The sequence below is a fragment of the Pinus tabuliformis genome, chromosome 1_1 (assembly GCF_031772625.1).
Source record: "Pinus tabuliformis cultivar Carrire ecotype Pingquan chromosome 1_1, CPIR1, whole genome shotgun sequence".
Classification (NCBI taxonomy): Eukaryota; Viridiplantae; Streptophyta; class Pinopsida; order Pinales; family Pinaceae; genus Pinus; species Pinus tabuliformis.
The window spans coordinates 986,108,409-986,126,728 of record NC_142297.1 but is presented as its reverse complement, the minus strand read 5'-3'; the positions used below and the strand labels follow the sequence as shown (position 1 = coordinate 986,126,728).

At 34.8% G+C, this 18,320-nt stretch overlaps 1 protein-coding gene across 1 annotated transcript in view; it reads left to right on the top strand.

Annotated features, from left to right (window-relative positions):
• Positions 1 to 18,320, top strand: part of LOC149217832 (NAC domain-containing protein 22-like) — a 198,308-nt gene that overhangs the window by 19,796 nt on the left and 160,192 nt on the right. The window lies entirely within an intron of this gene.

Sequence of the window (18,320 nt, the reverse complement as noted above, 5' to 3'; positions counted from 1 at the left end):
TTGCTTTAACCTTCACTTTGGATTGCTTGCTAACTTGCTTTCCAGCTTGTGGTGAATTTTCTTTTGTGTGTTCCCTTCCAAGCCATTTATTGTTACAGGTTTCCAAGGGGCGCACTCACCTCAGCCTTAGTGCATTAGAACCTCTCATGCACCTTCCTTAACTTACTGCAGCTGTCACACCCTCACTACCAATAGAGACATCTTACTTGCCTCTACATGAAATTGCGGTCAAGGCATTACCATACGACCCACTACTGGGATTCCTACACCAAACGGTCTGAGGTCTAATTGGGACTTCTTACCAGGGAGATCTCCTTACATTTTGGTGGGTCTAGCACCATCAACTCCAATTTATACATATTTACCATTCCTTTAGTGTACTGTAAATTACCTAGGTTCCCAACTAGATGGTGAATCGAATTTTATTACTTGGTTAACAACTTGGTGTATTTCTTGAATTTATGATAGATAGTAAAATAATCGCTCTAGTGATTTCAACTTAGGTGATTATGACGCTAGCCTTCAATTTGGGTTCATGACTTCTACATAGTAGCCGGTGTATCTGCGTGATTCACTTAAATTGTTAATTTCTTTACATTTCCTTAGACTCGAACAAATGTATAAGTGCATTTCAGTTTCCTCAGTTGAAGTTACCTTTGAGTGTTATCCTCCTACTCATCATAAAACTATCTAAATTACTATTTCCATGCTGGCTGGTTTCCATTCAAAGGCTGGTTTCCATCTCTTCTCATATTACTGCCACTCCCTTCCTAGCACAAGACTTGTCCTTGCTTCCATTATATTATATTTCTAATGAGAAATCAATAAAATTACTTACTCCAACCATCTGTTTTCTTGGTAGAAAATCAAATTTTCCTTGAATTTTACCACTTGTTCTAGTGATACGATCAACCATCCTTGGTAATTTAATTCTAAACCTGAAAAATGCACTATTGGAAATATATATGCCATCAACATTTCTTTTCTAGATAGTTGTATTCTAGTTGTATTATTGTTAATACTAACTATGCTCAAGAAATTTCCTTTTTCCCTACCTATTGTATGTTGTTAATGAGCTTAATACTTCTTAATCTTCTCTTTTCCTCTTCTATCTATGTTTATATATGTCACATTGACTTATATTTTATCATCATATTGTATGCTTCTCTCTTACTTAATCAATTTGCTCAACAAAATACTGAATTTTCTCAATTTCCAAATTACATTCTTTCTTATCTTACTATGAGAACCTATAATATATTTTGTGTGTTACCCAAAATCAGGTAGCATTAATTATATAAGATTACTATTTCTCATTGTCACTTATTAATGATTCCTACATCTAGTAGTTTTATTATGCATTTCCATCATATTCCAACCTTCATTTCTTTTGTCGAAACGTGTCCAACACACCTGTCTTGTTAAGATACACATTTTACACAGCCTATTTTATCGATTTGAGTGACTCTCTTCACTCTTTAACATTTTTGCCTTCTATTCCTAACCTTTTAGCCTTACTCAAGACTATAAATATAATAAATTTAGCATGGCTCATCCACTTTTGGTCAAAATTCCAACAATTGTTTTATAGTTACATTTATTTATATCAAATACTGACATACACTTCCGTAGTCCTAGTAGTCAGCAATAATGCTCTACTCACCTTATTCTTATAGAGAGTAGATCATATCACCTAATTAAAAACATCCTCAATCAAGTAGAAAGAATAAGGAATATGACATTTAAGTTTACCATAAGAAATAAGAATCACATTCATACATTTTCAAGTTTATCTCTACCATCTTCACAAAAGATCCCATCTATAGGATTTTACTTAAAACTTTTGAGCTCAATTCAATTTATTGTTGATAACATTTATTAAATCTTAGTTTCCTTGTTCTTCTACTAATAACAGTGAATTGGTATTAATAATATTGTTTTCGTCCAATCCCAACATCTTCACTCGATGTGTATATGGCAAGTGTAAAGAATCTCTTTCGTGGTTTGTTGTACTATTTGAAATTTTGACTCAAAGCTTTTCCATTTGATTTACTCCAGTAATTTAATTCATTTATCTTCTAACCTTGAATGTTTGTAAGAGACTCACAATAACAAGTTCGAATGCCACAAAAAGTTTATGACCATTTTCCTTCAAACTGACTCTCTAGTCAGGATTCTTTAAAAGTTATGCATTGGTCCATTTAGTTATTTCAGTATCAAGTTGATAGTTTCTACTTTTATTTTGTACTATCCTTTAGTTCCTTCATATTTTCTGGGTTCTCTTAAACATCATTTTTACAATTTTCTCAGCACATATTTACTAATTCTTTCACACAAGTTAATCAACACATTTTCATTCTTCTTATATCTCACCCATACTTTTTGAAGAAAATACTTCACCACACTCTTTCATCCGACATATTTGGACTCAAACCTCATGTTATAAGGCTAGTTTTCAATAGAAATCCAACTAACCCTCTTTACCTTGCTATCTCAATACTCATCTCACTGCTTATTAAAAGTCTTTTTACTATATTTTACAACTGAAATGAAAAATATATGTTTTATAATTCACCATGTCTTCCAAAGCTGTGTATTTTTTCCAATACTTCAAAGAAATATTGTTTAGTCTTTAAATTAGGGGTGGAGATTTAGCTTGAGTAAACCCCTTTTGCTGTTAGATCTCATCTTCACTCATGCCCTTTGAAAGCTTATACATCCGGGTATTATATGTTAAAGAACATGTGCTCCATGAGAGTTATGGTTTTTTTTTCAAATTAAGGTGTATCTATAAGTTGATTATTGCGTCACTTCCTTTTACCCAACCTATGATCACAGGACGTTCTCAATAAACCTGCATTTTAGGGACCCCCTTCTCTCGAGGCCAATCATATTCCATATGTGTTTTTGCCATAGTTTAAGACGTGGATTATTTTTCCTTTTAGCCATCACCCATAATAGCTGCCATAGGTGGTCTTTCTTACTCCATTTTATGATAGTACCTATTAGGGTCAAGAGTTGAGCCTAGGATCTAATACTGTCTATCACATCTATGTTCTTTCAATAAAAGCCAACTCTTTTTTATTTTTGTATAAGTTCCTAGGGAATTACCTTCACCTTCCTCCCTCTTAGAATATTCTTTTAGCTTTAGGTCCCATGTAAATAATGCACCAGAATTGGAGAACCACCCCTTTAACTAGTAATGCTTGTAATGTCATAATTATTCCAGTTTTTGAGTTGCGATTTAATTACTCTTCTTAATAGCGATTGTGTTAGATTTACGATATTCACCATACACTACAGTTCCAATCAATGCCTAAATTCTACAAAGACGCAATTCCCATACCCCTTCACCAACTTCTATGTTGTCTTTTCTACCCAACTAGTGAATAACTTCCACTTTTCCACTTTATGCCGTATTAAATGTATGTATTTGTACTCACGACTTACCATTGGTGTAACGGTTGGATGTCTTAGATTATCGTCTAGGTAAAACTATACCCTATGGGTATAAGCAAGGCCTTCTATCAAATTCTGTGGTAAGGGTATAAATCTTAACATCCATGTCACACTATGTGCACACGTTAGTAAGCACTTGCCCTTACCTATCATTGCTCACATTTAACCATCATCCTACTATAATGTTTTGTGGCTTGATGTTGACACTTGGTAGATTATTTCTTTAATGTAAAAATCCATAAACATTTATAACATATGTTACTTGTTTGTATTATTCTTATACTTTCCTCACTATGGAAAAATCGTGGTACTCAAGGTCATAATTTGTGTATTTATGATATTAAAATCAATTCTTAATCTCCATTATGTTTTCTTGGGTCTGCTGTGATATTTGGCTAGTAGCATGGTGTGAGGTTCATTTATTTCGTGGTTTCACCTATTTAGGTGTTGGGTTCTACCTTGCATAGAGGTAGCATTATTAATTATTGTTTCACCCTTCACTAAAGCTCTAGGTGTCCTATACTTACAGCTACGTAATATCATAAGCTCCGTGCATTTCCCTTTGGTTCTATTTGACGTTATCCACCTTGAACTTCTAAGGTCTACTCCATGACTTCCACGCATACGGTCTTCAAGTGAGCGCATGTGATCAATTTTCATTTCCGAATGTGGTAATGTGCCCTGGATAATCAAGGCTGAGATACGTTGGCTTAACCCTAACCCATCATTAAAATGAATCGACGAACATTGCATCGCCTCCCCATGTTTCCTTCCATATCTGGTATCCTTGTAACTCAGTTCTGTAACCACCCATGGATACATGTTCTTCCTTGTGACATGCCGAGGTGATGGAGGCAATGAAAATTTCTCCTCCCTCTCACTCATAATTGTTCTGTACCTTACTGTACATAGTTGTTCAGGGTATAGTCATGGCACACACCTTATGAGGTGTCTCCAAAAAGTGGCCATCACTTTCCTTAAGACACTTTATTTTTTATTCATATTCTGGTTCATTTATTTTCACAATTTGTGGCAGTCTGTTCTCACCAGTCATTGGTAGTCTAGTTCTTTATTCGATGGTGCAAGGGTTACATATTCTGATGGAATCTTCCTGTTCATTTCAGGTAATGGTCTTCACTATGAGAAAGTTAATTTATATTTTTATCTTCGCATATTATCTTGTCCCCTATTCGGCTGAATTGTCGTGTTTTTATTCAAGGTTTCATCTCCTTACATGATTCTTTTGATTGTGCAGAAATTAGGAAGAAGGTCGATGTCCAATCACTGAACCCTTCTTTGGTTTGATCTTGACACCATAGTCTCTCAGGTAATATGTAAATAGGGGTTTAGTGATACATTAAGAGATATCTCACCCATTACGTATGATTCATTGCTTATACAATTTTTGTCTAATGTTTGGCACAATTGTTCTTTTTTTAAAGGGATCCAACCTTTCTAGTTTTATTGTTTGCATAGGTTAGATGAACAACTCTTGGTCTCTTCCACTACTAAATCGAAAGCTAGATTCAGCACACGCTGCGACGATCTCTCCAGCATCGTGAATCTCAGGTGAAAGTCCATCTTTTGATAATGGTTATGAATACTAACATGATATTTCCTAGTCAGATTACATTCCTTTCTAATTTCTCTATTTGGGTTTCCCGCTTTTTGTTTTTGGCTTATAGGTGCAGGAAAACCCAATTCCCCCAAATTTATAGGTACATTCTATCACTTTTTGTCGCCTTATGGGTTTATTTCCTTCTTTCAAAAACTCAGTCTCAATCTGAATCTCATACCTTTATTATTTACACTATGCAAGTATTATTGTCGTGCCCCCGTCGCTCTTGTTGATTGAGCTACAACTTGATTTTGACATTCTTTAACAATTTTTCTCCTCTATTCCATGTGGGTACCTCAAGCACCTCCCTACAGGGATTATTCTCGATGTGTGCTTGGTGACACTAAGTGTCGGGGTATCAAGTCTACACTGAATGATGCACTGAAAGAGGATTTGTGGGTTAAATTTACCACATGGTTTTCTTCATGTGTGTAGGTTTAAATTTACCACATGGCTTTGTTCCTGTGTGTAGTATTCTATGTGAAGCTATAAGAATTGTGTATCTTATTTTCTGTGGCTTGCAGCCTTGATATACATACAGGGCGTGTAACCTCGATTTGCAAATCTGGTTGTGGTTTTGGCTATTTCTACCAGAAAATCATATTATTCTCATTTCTAATGTAGTCCTCCTGGTGAACCACTGTGATATGTTTTATTTTTCTATTTATTTTTTCTGGGTTGTTCTACACTTTGGTGTGTATTCATGTTTCATGGACCGTCTCTCCTCGTTTATCCTTTGTAAAGCATTTGTTATATTTGCTTGCATATGTAAAATGATTATTCTGGCTCATTTCTAGTTCAACATCCTATTGCCTTCTGTCAATCATGATGTGGCTACACTAATATCTGTGGTTCAGTTGTCCTAGGATATTTGTAAATAAGACTTGTGCTTCTAATTTTGCGTGTATTATTTTCTCACTGCGAGTATTAAGTATTACTAATGCATGAGTCTAATGTAGATGGTAAAACATTGATATACTTGTATCAATATGACCCCTGGCAGCTACCATGTATACTTCACACAATCGCTTTCCCCTGTTTCAAATTAGAAAAAAAAATTAAAAAATATCGAATATTAACTGATGCACTCTTATCTTTCAGGTTTGCCTCATGTTGGTGACAGAAAATCGTTGTTTTTCATTCCAAGAATTCACGGTAAGTCATGCGCTCGGCCTAACAGATTTACGTGTCTCGTTTCTGGAAGTCCACTGGTTTAGACAGAGCAGTTCACAACGAGCTGCTTCACTGTATCGGTATAGGGAAAATTCTGGTGTTTTATAAAGGGAAAGCCCTCAGCGCGCAGAAGACGAAGTGGATCATGAACGAGTATAGGTGCTGAATAATCGATCTGCTATTTGGAAAAGAAAATTGATAAGATTTCGGGAAGTTCAGACTCTGTTACAGCATATAATCTTGCAGTTGGCTTTGAGGTTGATTGTATTACAGTGCGATGAACTTGAAGGATTGGCTCGAGAGAATAGGAAATAATCCATGAGGTGATCATTCCTCATCCATCCATATCTTCTTTTTCTAAGTTGGTGCACTCGAACCCTGTGAACAATGGAGGTAGCTATGGAGATGTAGATTTGTTGTAGAATTAGGTCAATTCCATAGATGAATGCAAAATTTAATAAAAAAAATAAGGTATATAGACAAAATATGAAAAAGAGGACATGTAAGTGCTTACCTTAACAAAAAATTATGTCTATTGCATTTATTTAGGTGATAGGAATAGGAAAAAGGAAGACGTATAGGCAAAAAGGGTGTTAAGGTAAAGTAGTCCTTAGACTCTACATTCCCCTACATTGGAGGTTTTGTACGTCCTCATACAATTCATCGTTTTCATTCTCTTGTGCCTTCTGGTTATCACATTTAAGATTCACTTTCTTATTCTTTCTGCAAACCACTGGCATTCTTGATTACTTCATGAGGATTTTATATTTTAGGTTGATGATTTCCCTTTGCATTGCACTATTTTCATTTTTCAACCTCTTGTTTTCTTTCTACCATAAACTCAAGTGAAGAATAAGGTTGTCACTCTTTGCAATTTGAATCTCATTCTATGCTTTCAATGTCTGATTTTCATTTTTGAGATATGTGTTCAATGTCTCCAGCTCAAAGATCTCCTACTTTAAAACATTAGATGTTGAAGGTTCTTGGGGCTAATTGAACTGGTTACTTCCTTCTCCTAGACTTTGGATTGATTCTTTAGTTGTTGCTTCCTTCGTTTCTAATGACTCTATGTAGTCATAAATTTCCTGTTGAACAAGATCAACACCTCGACTGTGCATTGCACTTCGTGGAGGTGAAATGAAGGAGGGTGATGACACCCTTGGTTACAGTTTTTTGATTCTCCTGGAAAGTATTCAGGGTCTTCATTCGGCTCCTTTTCCTCCAGATCAACATACTTTTCAGCTCCTCAGACTGCTTGTTGCATCATGTTTAATTTGGTACTTCTTCACTAACTTGAGGTCAATAATCCCTGAGTTTTCCTCTTTTTATATTTTGGCTTCTCTTTCCGAGGAAGGATATTGGTTTGTGGTAAATCTTCTATTCTTTTTCTAGCTTTCTTTCTTCTATGATTCCCTTTTTCCATTTTGTGCAAAATACCTACTATGGGAAGTTCATCCTCTAATAATTCCTATTGAGACTGGGGTTCTTGTTCTTTTATTGTTTCCATTTTTCTCTTCCTTCCCCAAGGATTCTAATATTGCTAGGCTATTCAGGGCCTCTTTCTTCAAAATGATTCCTTACCAAAAAACTTTCCCAGTTCTCCCCTATACTCTGAGGGTGAAACTCAATCAATATCTTTATGAATCCATGACGGTACATGGTATCGTCTATGAATTGAATTGAATTTTGAACATTCATGGACATTTTCTTAAGACTATGCAAGAGAAAGTAAGGAAGATTCATTTGGTGTTCCTCAAGAAAATTCATCATTATCCTAATGTGGTAGAAATACATGCATCCAAACCAACCTTCACAAGTAATAAATTTTTTGAGTACAAGGAGAAAATTTCTCCATTTACTCTTAAGGGTTGTACTAGGAATACCTTTCCTGAAGATGGTGGTGTCCATGTTTGGATTTTTCAAGAATAATTTCCATTCATCTCCATCGATTCCTCTATTTTTGAACCATTTTTCTCGACTTTTGGGTAATTTAGTAGCTTCTGTGATTAGGGACTCCATTATGGTGAACTTGATGTCTCCTATTTCAACCTCTATTGCATCAAAAGAACATGCAAAAGTCTTCATCAACTCCCTATGGAAACCGTCGAATTTCTCTATGAATTGTAACCACTGTACTTTCTGCAACAACTACCTAGTCCGAGGATATGCTTCTAAGAACATATTTCCTACTGGTTCAGTTCAGACAATAACACCCATTATGGAAGATGCATTGTCTCAAGTACTGTTCACTTGACACGAAAAATGGTGTTGGTAGGGTTTTGTACAGTCTCAAAGAGATGGAAAGGCTATGTGAATTCAAAGAAATAGGAGAAAAAGTGAATTATAATGAAGATTGTGGGGATGATCTAACCATTGGAGCACATTCAAAATAATGATTCAGTGATTACATCGATAGATTTGGAATGGGGACAAGACAAGAGTTTAAGTGGTGGATTGTGATGATTTTGACAAGCGACCATCAACCACGATTTGCAATGATTTCATTTTATTTTGGCAGTGATATGTCCTCTTAGTTCATATATGAAATATACTAATTCTCATTGTAAAATTAAAGTATCACATACCTTTGAATAATTTTCTAACCTTATTTGTCCTTTGATATCTTCTGTAGGTACTTTTCACTATCAATTATTCTTCAATTCGAATCACCAAGTGTTCCTGTCAAGTTGGCTACAAAAATTTTATTAGAGTTGTAGAAACTTGTCAAAGATACAAAAGTTTATTGATTCTGTAACTGAGAAAAAAAACTTTAGGAAAGGGACTTTCATTTTGGAAAAGACAAAAGTTAAGGTGCCAACAACATGGAGTTGGTTTTTACTCCAAATGTTTTGTATAAGCATGCCAACAACATGTTGGTTTTCATGTTTATACATTTTTTTTTCTATTTGAATAGCATATATATGTGTGTGTGTGTGTGTGTGTGTGTGTGTGTGTGTACACACACACACATATATATATAGAAAAATAAAATTTCTAAGGTGGAAAAGAAGAAGAATTCTTCTCAACCATCTTCAATTCTGAATTATCTTGGAAAATTTTGACAAATTCTTCTTTTGTCAATGGATTCTGATAAAGTCTAAGTGGATGTGCATTCACTAAAAGAGGAATTTTCTCTTCATCAATAATCATGATTCTAACTGCACCAGTGACTCTGGAATTTTCCTTGGAAATTCTTGAACGTTGAATCGAAGAGTAATGCCAAATATCCTGGATGAAATTTTCTTTCTTTAATGTATTTATCATGCCATCTGGATCTTTGTTGTTGAACTAGGCTGGTATTCTGGTGTTATGAAACCAGATCACAAAAATATAGTTAGGATAGATGAATGCCTTAGAAATAAGGCTCTTCAAGGGGGAAACCTCCTTTACATTACACAATTGAACAATTCTTGGATGATTCAAATGACAAAACCTCCTTTCTATATATAGGAGTCTAAGGGGTCACAATATAACCAAGTCCACCTAACAATAATAATATAAAGGCACAAAAATAACAATAGAGGGATTCTATGGGGCACAATAATAACAATATGGGGACAATAGGGGCACAACAATAACAATAAGGGATACAACGACAATAGTAATGGGGGAATCACTAGTATTATAGGGACCTAACATGCCCCTCTTCATAAAAAAAGTGTTTTCCTCAACGATTGAGTAGTCTATCTCAGTTTGCCCATCAGATTGAGGATGATAAGATGAGCTATGAGCTAACTGAGTACCAAGACAAGAAAATAATTCTACCCAAAAATTTCGAGTGAAAATGGGATCTCTCACTTACAATAATTTTTGGGTTTCAATGTAGCTTTTGAATTATTTCCATAAATATAGTAGAAACTGTACTCGATTTAAATGGATGAAATAATGCACAAAAGTATGCATAGTTGGTAAGTCTGTCAACTACCACCATGATAACACTCTTTCTTTCGGACTTGGGTAAACCTGTGATAAAATCCATTGAAACCTCCTCCCAACATTGGCTTGGAATGGATAAAGGTTGTAATAGTCCTGGGGTCTTAATTGTTTCAACTTTATTTTGTTGGAAAACCAAACATTCCACCACAAACATTTGAATATCCGATTTAAGGCCATACCAAAAGAAAATCCTTCTTAACCCTGTGGTAAGCTTTTAGAAATCTTGAGTGCCCTGTTAAGGGAAAGGTGTGCGATTCCCTAAGAATATTTTGTTTGAGTTGGGAATTCTTACATAGGTATAACCGATCCTTGTACCATAACGAATCATTTTTCCAGCTAAATGTATCAGATGTACTGGGATCCTTTTGTATCTTTTGAATGAGTGCCCACACTTCCTCGTCATTCTTCCATTCATCTGGTGCTTCCTTTATCCAATCTGGTTGGATAATAGAAATGGTGCAAAGAAATGCTTCCACATCCTCATCCTTTATTGAGAGCGCATCTACCACAACATTTTTCTTCCCTTTCTTGTAGATGATTTCAAAGTCATAACCCAACATTTTTGTGACTCATTTTTGCTGCTCTTCTGAAGATAATCTTTGTTCCAAAAAGTATTTAAGACTATCATAATCTGTTTTTACCTTGAAGTGTCTTCCCATTAGGTAGGGTCGCCATTTTTCAAGTGCATGTAGTATTGTCAACATTTCCTTCTCATAAATAGCTTTGTGTAAATACTTTCCTTTGATTGGACGACTTTCAAAAGCAATGGGTCTTTCTTCTTGCATTAAAACAACACCAATTCCATTTCCTGAGGCATCACATTCCACAATAAAGGTATTTGTGAAGTCCGATGTTGCTAAGAATGGTGCTTGGCACATTTCCTCTTTAAGATGTTCAAAGGCCTTCGTTGCTTCTGGAGTCCATGAAAATGCATCTTTCTTCAATAATGTTGTTAGAGGTGCTACTATCCTCCCATAATTCCTAACAAACTTGTGATAATACCCTGTCAACCTGAGTAATCCTCGTAGATTCTTTATGGATGTGGGGATTTTCCATTCCTTAATGGTTTTAATTTTTCTAGGGTCTACCTTAATGCCTTCATGAGATACAATCTGACCTAGATATTCCACTTCTTGTACTCCAAAGAAACATCTGGAGATTTTTTTGCATATAATTGTTTCTCCTCCAATAGTTTGAGCACCATGTCAACATGTTGGACATGATCCTTCCAAGACTTGTTGTAGATTAGTATATCATCAAAAAATACTAACAAAAATTTTCTAAGGAAGGGTTTGAAAATGGAATTCATCAAACCTTGAAATGTAGAAGGTGCATTAGTAAGGCCAAAAGGCATGACCAAAAATTCATAATGACCTTCATGAGTTCTAAATGTTGTTTTTGGAATGTCTTCAATCTTCATTCTAATTTGATGATATCTTGAATGAAGATCCAACTTGGTGAAGTAAATTTATCCTTTCAATTCATCCAATAATTCATCAACGACAGGAATGGGAAATTTATCTTTAGTAGTGAGCTTGTTGAACTCCCTATAATATGAACACATGGGCCATGATCCATCCTTCTTGTGAACCAATACTACTGGAGCAGAGAAAGAACTTTGACTAGGTTGAATTATATTAGCCTCTAGCATTTCTGCAACCATATGTTCAATCTCACTCTTATGGACATAGGGATATCTGTAAGGCCTGATGTTTGGAGGAACACTTCTTGGAATCAAATTAATAGCATGATCATGATCATAAATAGGTGGGAGGCCTTTGGGAGTCTCAAATACCTTGGAATGATTATCCAAGACTTTTTGGAGATCCGGAGAAATGGATGATTTCGATGTGGGAACCTCTAGTGAACATAAATGTGCAATTATGGCTCGTTGTTCTTTATTTAGAAGCTTTGTCATTTTGTTAGAGCTGATTATCTTTCTTGGTTTCCCTGTAATACCTCTTAATTCAACTTCCTTTCCTTCTGAAGAGAATTTCATGAAAAGTTCTTGAAAATTAAAAGCTATTGTACCCAAGGATTATAGCCATTAGACTCCTAGTACAACATCAGTACCACCCATTGGAATGGAAAGCATTGGTCTATTCAATACATATTCTCCCATGGATAGCTTGATATTATGGCACTTTCCTGAGCAATTTATGGTTCCTCCACTTGCAACCATCACTTGACACTATGGTGCTAGATATAGGAAGCAATTCAATTCCTTGGCTATCTTACAATGAATAAAATTATGGGTGCTTCCCGAATCAATCAACATTATTACCTTTTTCTTCTTGATATGCCCTTCTATCTTGATAGTTTGAGGAGTGGTAATTGCAACCAATGCATTACAAGATATGGTCAAATTCATTTCCTTTTTTTCTAGGGTTTGTTCCTAGTGTATATCTTCTTCGTTTGACATTTCTTGTTCCTTTTCTTCCTCCTCTTCACAATCTATGTAAAATAATTTCTTCTCTGCATACTTACGACCTTTAGTGTATTTTCTATCACAACTATAACAAAGCCCTTTTTCTCTTTTTTTTTCCAATTTTTGTGGTGTCAACCTTGTAGGTTGTGGATGGCTAGGGGCAGTAACACTTCCATCTTTATGATTGTGAGTGGTAGGCTTCCTTGTTGCCATAATTTTGCTTTCCATTTTTCTTGCCAACTTGAATGCCTTCTCCATTGAATCTGGTTCCCAAAGGTGAACCTCATGTTGGATGTTATCTTTTAAAGCCCCTATGAACACATCAATCCTATGCTCCTCTAGAATTTATTTTATGCTTATATTCAATTTTTGGAAGTCCTCAATGTGCTCCATCATTGAACCCTTTTGTTTGAGATTTATCAATTCGCTAAAATAAGTGTTGCTTTTGTATCCTCATAATGTGCTGTCATTTCATCCATAAAAATAGCCCAAGTGACAATTTTTTTACGAGAGCAAAGCCATCGATACCATACAAACTAATTTGGTTCCAAATATAAAGTTGCAATGTGTACCTTTTGTGTGTTTTGCACATTATGGAGATCGAAAAATTGCTCCATCTATAGTATCCATGTTCTGGGATCCTTGCCATCAAACATCCTCATATCGATCTTTGGAACATGGTGGTTCTTCGAGCCAACATTAGACTCTATGAAATCATGATTAGCATTTATTTTGTTCTCATAATGAGTTCTCTTTCCCACCCTTTCTCCATTAGTAAGCATTTCTTGTAGAAACTTTGTCAAATTTTTCTTCAAATTTATCTACAAATCTTCCATGCCTTTCTTTAAATCATCCATCTTAGCTTCCACGTTGTCCATCTTAGCTTCCACGCTGTCCATATTGGCTTCTACGCCTTTCTTTAAACCATCCATCTTAGCTTCTACGTCTTTCTTTAAACCAACCATCTTATTTTCTGTTACTTTTTGTGCAAGTGAAACTTGTTGGACTTGATCTCGTAATTTTAATATATCATTTGGTCTGATCAAGATTGGATTCTCCAATGAAGAGTTATGCCAAATCTCCCATGATGACCTGAGTATAGATTGGTTTAGTAGAGCGAACTTGTATGACATGCCGCAGGTCACTGTTTCAACCCTAGGTTTTAAAAATGATACCAAAGAAAACTACAGTCCATTCTCTTTCTGTATCTTCTTACGAAAATTCAATCTGATGCTCAGAGTGAAAGTTATCATGATTTTCCCAAGGTGACCTATTTGGAATGTAATTTGGGGGTCTACAAAAACCATAGCTTCCTCAGATTATATCTCCGAAAATGTACCGAGATGGGACTTGAAATTTGTAGCCAAGATTTAGAACGATTTCTTCTCAAATGGGCTTTTTTTTTAGCTTTTGAAACTTCCTAGTGAAATATTTATAGTGACAATTCCATGATGACCTGTTTTATATGAAATTCTGGAGCTTGCAAAAACCCTAACTTCCTTAGATCATATCTCTGAAAATATAGCGAGACAAAATTTGAAATTTGGACCAAAGGTTCAGCGCGATTTCTTCTCAAATGGATTTTTGTTTTATCTTTTGAAACATCACAGAAAAAAGTTAAATTCCACGATGGCCTGTTTGGAGTAGCGAAACCCTAGAATCCAAAGCTTTGATACTAAATGATATGAAACCAGCTCACAAAAAGATAGAAAAGATAGATGAACGCCTTAGAAATAAGCCTCTTCAAGGGGGAAACCTCCTTTACATTACACAAATGAACAATTCTTGGATGATTCAAATGAAAAAACCTCCTTTCTATCTATAGGAGTCTAAGGGGTCACAATATAACAAAGCCGACCTAACAATAATAATATAAAGGCACAAAAATAACAACAGAGGGATTTTATGGGGCACAATAATAATAATACGGGGACAATAGAAGCACAACAATAACAATAAGAGATACAATGACAATAGTAATGGGGGAATCACTAATATTATAGGGACCTAACATCTGGAGGGATTCTTGTCTTATTTCATCAAACTCATTAAATTGTCTCATCCTTTGCTTTTTTTCTTCTGATAAGTCAAGATCTAACTGGACTGTTGTCTTATAGGTCTGGATCTGGAACTCCATTGGAAGTAAGACATGCTTCCCATAAACAAGTTCATAAGGAGTATGTCCTGTAGTACTTCTCCATGTATTTCTATAAGCCCACAAAGCTTCTGAAAGATTTTATGCCGAGTCCTTCCTATGTAAGTGTACAGTCTTGGTATGGATTACTTCAATCACCTTATTTGTAGACTCAACTTGTCCATTGGCTTGTGGATGGTATGGAGTGGATTTTTGATGTTTGATTTTGTACTGCTCCACAAGCTTCTGCACTAATCTGGATGTAAGTTGTGTCCCTTGATCTGTTACAATTTCTATTGGAACACCAAAATGAGTGAAAATATCCTAAAAAAGAAATGAAACTACAACATTTTCGGTAGCAAAAAGAAGTGCTTTAGCTTCTACCCATTTAATGACGTAATCCGTACATACCAGAATATACCTTTTTGGCTTTGAAGGTGGATTGACTGGACCAGCAAAGTTTAGTGCCCATTTTTCAAATGGTTCAATGAGTACATGTGGTTGTAATGGAATTTCATTTGAAAGAGTGGGTTTGCCCATTCTCTGACAAATATCACATATTTTAACAGATTCATTGGTCTCCTTGAAAATGGAAGGCCAATAATATCCTAAAAGTAAGACTTTATAAGTAGTTCTTTTGTCAGAAAAATATCCTCCACATGGTTTGTCATGGCAGGTTTTAAGTATTTCTGGTATTTCATCCTCTCGAACACATCTTCTAATGATGAGATCTGGTCATGTTTTATATAATTCTTCGTTTATCGATGAATAAGATGTGTTATTGTGAACTATCTCCCTCTCTTCTCTAGGAGAAAAATGAAATGGCATTTTCCATGTAGCTAAATAGTTAGCAATATCTGTATACAAAGGTGATTTAGTAGATACTGCAAAAATATATTCATGAGGAAATTTATCTTCTACAGATTGATCATTATTATCGTTTTGAATTCTAGATAAAAAGTTAGCAATTGTATTTTATTTTCCAAGTCTATCTAGAATGGTGATGTTGAATTCTTGTAACAATAAGATCCATGTGGTTATTCTTCCATTAGTGATGGCTTTATTCATTAGGTATCTAATGGTAGAATGGTCTATGTGAATGAAAGTTTCATAACAAGTTATATAATGTATGAATTTATTAATGGCATGAACTACGGCTAAAAGCTCCTTCTCACTTACAATATAATTTAACTCTGTAGGAGTTAAATTTTTACTAGTATAATAGATTGCATAAGGAATAAGATCTTTCTTTCCTAACAGAGATCCTAAGGCTCTATGTGAAGCATCAGTTGATAAATGGAAACACAATTTCCAGTTGGGTCCTTTTAAGATAGGTGCTTCAGAAATTCTCTTTCTCAAAGTTTCAAAGGCAGCGTGACAATCAGAAATCCAATTGAATTCACAGTCCTTGGTAAGTACCTTAAAGAGTGGAGATGCAATTTTTGTGAATTTTTCTATAAATCTTCTATAATATCTAGGTAAAACCAATAAAAATCCTAATATCTTGTTGATAGTTTGGCACTAATAATTTAGAAATGACATCGAGTTTAGATGAGTCTACCTTAATTCCATCTCCTGAAATATGGTGACCTAAAACAATTCCTTCGTTAAACATCATGAAAAATTTCTCATGACCTAATGAGAGATTTGTTTCTTTATATCTTTTTAAAACTTCTTCTAAATTTTCATGTGCTTCATTAAAAGAATCTCCATAAACTGTGAAATCATCCATGTACACTTCCACACAATCATGAATAAGACAAGAGAAAATTCTGAGGACTGCTCTTTGGAATGTTGTCGGAGCATTACATAATCCAAAGGGAAGTATTCGATAAGCATAAGTTCCCCATGGACAAGTGAATGTGGTTTTATCTTGATTTTTAGGTGCTACCTGAATCTGTTTATATCCACTAAAACTGTCAAAAAATGAAAAATAAAATTTCTCTCCTATTGTGTCTAACACTTGATCTACCAAAGGCAGTGGAAAGTGGTATTTTAATGTTGCTTTATTCAATTCCCTACAATCGATGCATACTCTCAATTTTCCATTTTTCTTTGCTACAATTATTAGGGTGGAAACCCATTGGCTGTCTGATATTGGATAGATGAAATTTACATTTAGCAGTTTTTGCAATTCCTCGTTAACAATTTCTTTTAGATTTGGGTTCATTCCTTGTTGTGGTTGTCTAACTGGTCTTGCACTTTGTTCAATGTAGATATGATTTATGCAAGTTTTAGGATCAATTCCTCTGATATCAGTGTATTCTGATGCATAAGCATAAGAATGTTTCTGTAAGACTTCTACCAGTTGATTGTTTTGTAATTGTTTCAGGTTTTCATTAATATTCAAAGCTTTACCTTGAAAGATTTCTATTAAAGAATTCCCAAATTTCTGCATGGAGAGAAATGATACTTGTTTGGATGAGATATATTCATTTCGACTACGGTCATAATGTGAGGAAGATTCATTATTTTCCAATAGATATAAAATTTGGTCTTCCTCTCTTACTTGAAGAGTAATGAAAACAGGTTGTATATCATCTCCATCATCTATCCATTCCTCATTCTCTGTTTCTATTGTTGTTCTTGCAGGTGGGTATAATGTAAATTTCCTTGTATAATTCCATCTGAGATAAACATGTCACCTGGTTTACAACCGATGAAAGCATGAGATGTAGCTAGCCAAGGTCTTCTTAGGATTAACGGATGTCCTCCTATATTATTCTTGGGTGTTAAGACCATGAAATCAATAGGATATTCCAAAGAATCTAAAGATACACAAACATATTTCAACACACCATAAGATCTAATCAGAGACCTATCTGCTAATTGTAATAGTGTTGGTGTGTATTGAAGGTTAGGAGGCCTAAGTGAATTCATAACTTGTTTACTTATTAAGTTTATGGCTGCTCCTAGATCAGTCAGTGTGTTTGGTATTTCAATTCCATTGATATGAATTTTTACAATGGGGCTTCCTAGATATAGATATTTTTGGATTGTCGTCTTTCCCATCATGATGTCTACAATTTTCCTGACTAATTGAATTCTTTTTATGTATGTTATTTTTCTTCCTGATATTTGAGTACTTAATTCCTTAATTATTTTATAAAATATTGGTATTTCTTTTATATCTTGTAATAAAAAAAAATTGATACAGACATTTCTTAATTGGTCTAGCATATTATACTCACACAATGTGATTTGTTTTTCTACTCCTTCATCAATTTTCAGCCGTTCAGGGAAAGGTGGTCTAATTGATACCAAGGGTTGGTCTATAATAGGAGTATTTATTGGAAAAATTTCTGTTTGATTATTCTCTTTTTGAGGGAGAGAGGACTCTCCTTCTTCAGATTGATTTTTCTTTTTTTGAAGATTTGTTCTTGCTTCCTGAATAATAACAGGGGGTTTTCTTTGTAACACTCTTCTAGACCTTAACTGGACATTATTTAGATCTAGTGGAGCTATTACGTAAGTTTGAGGATTTTTCCCTTCCATCTTGTACACAGGTTGTTATGGCATTTTTATTATTAGGGTTTGGAAGTGGTTGAGCTAGTTGATTTGGCTTTTGTGCA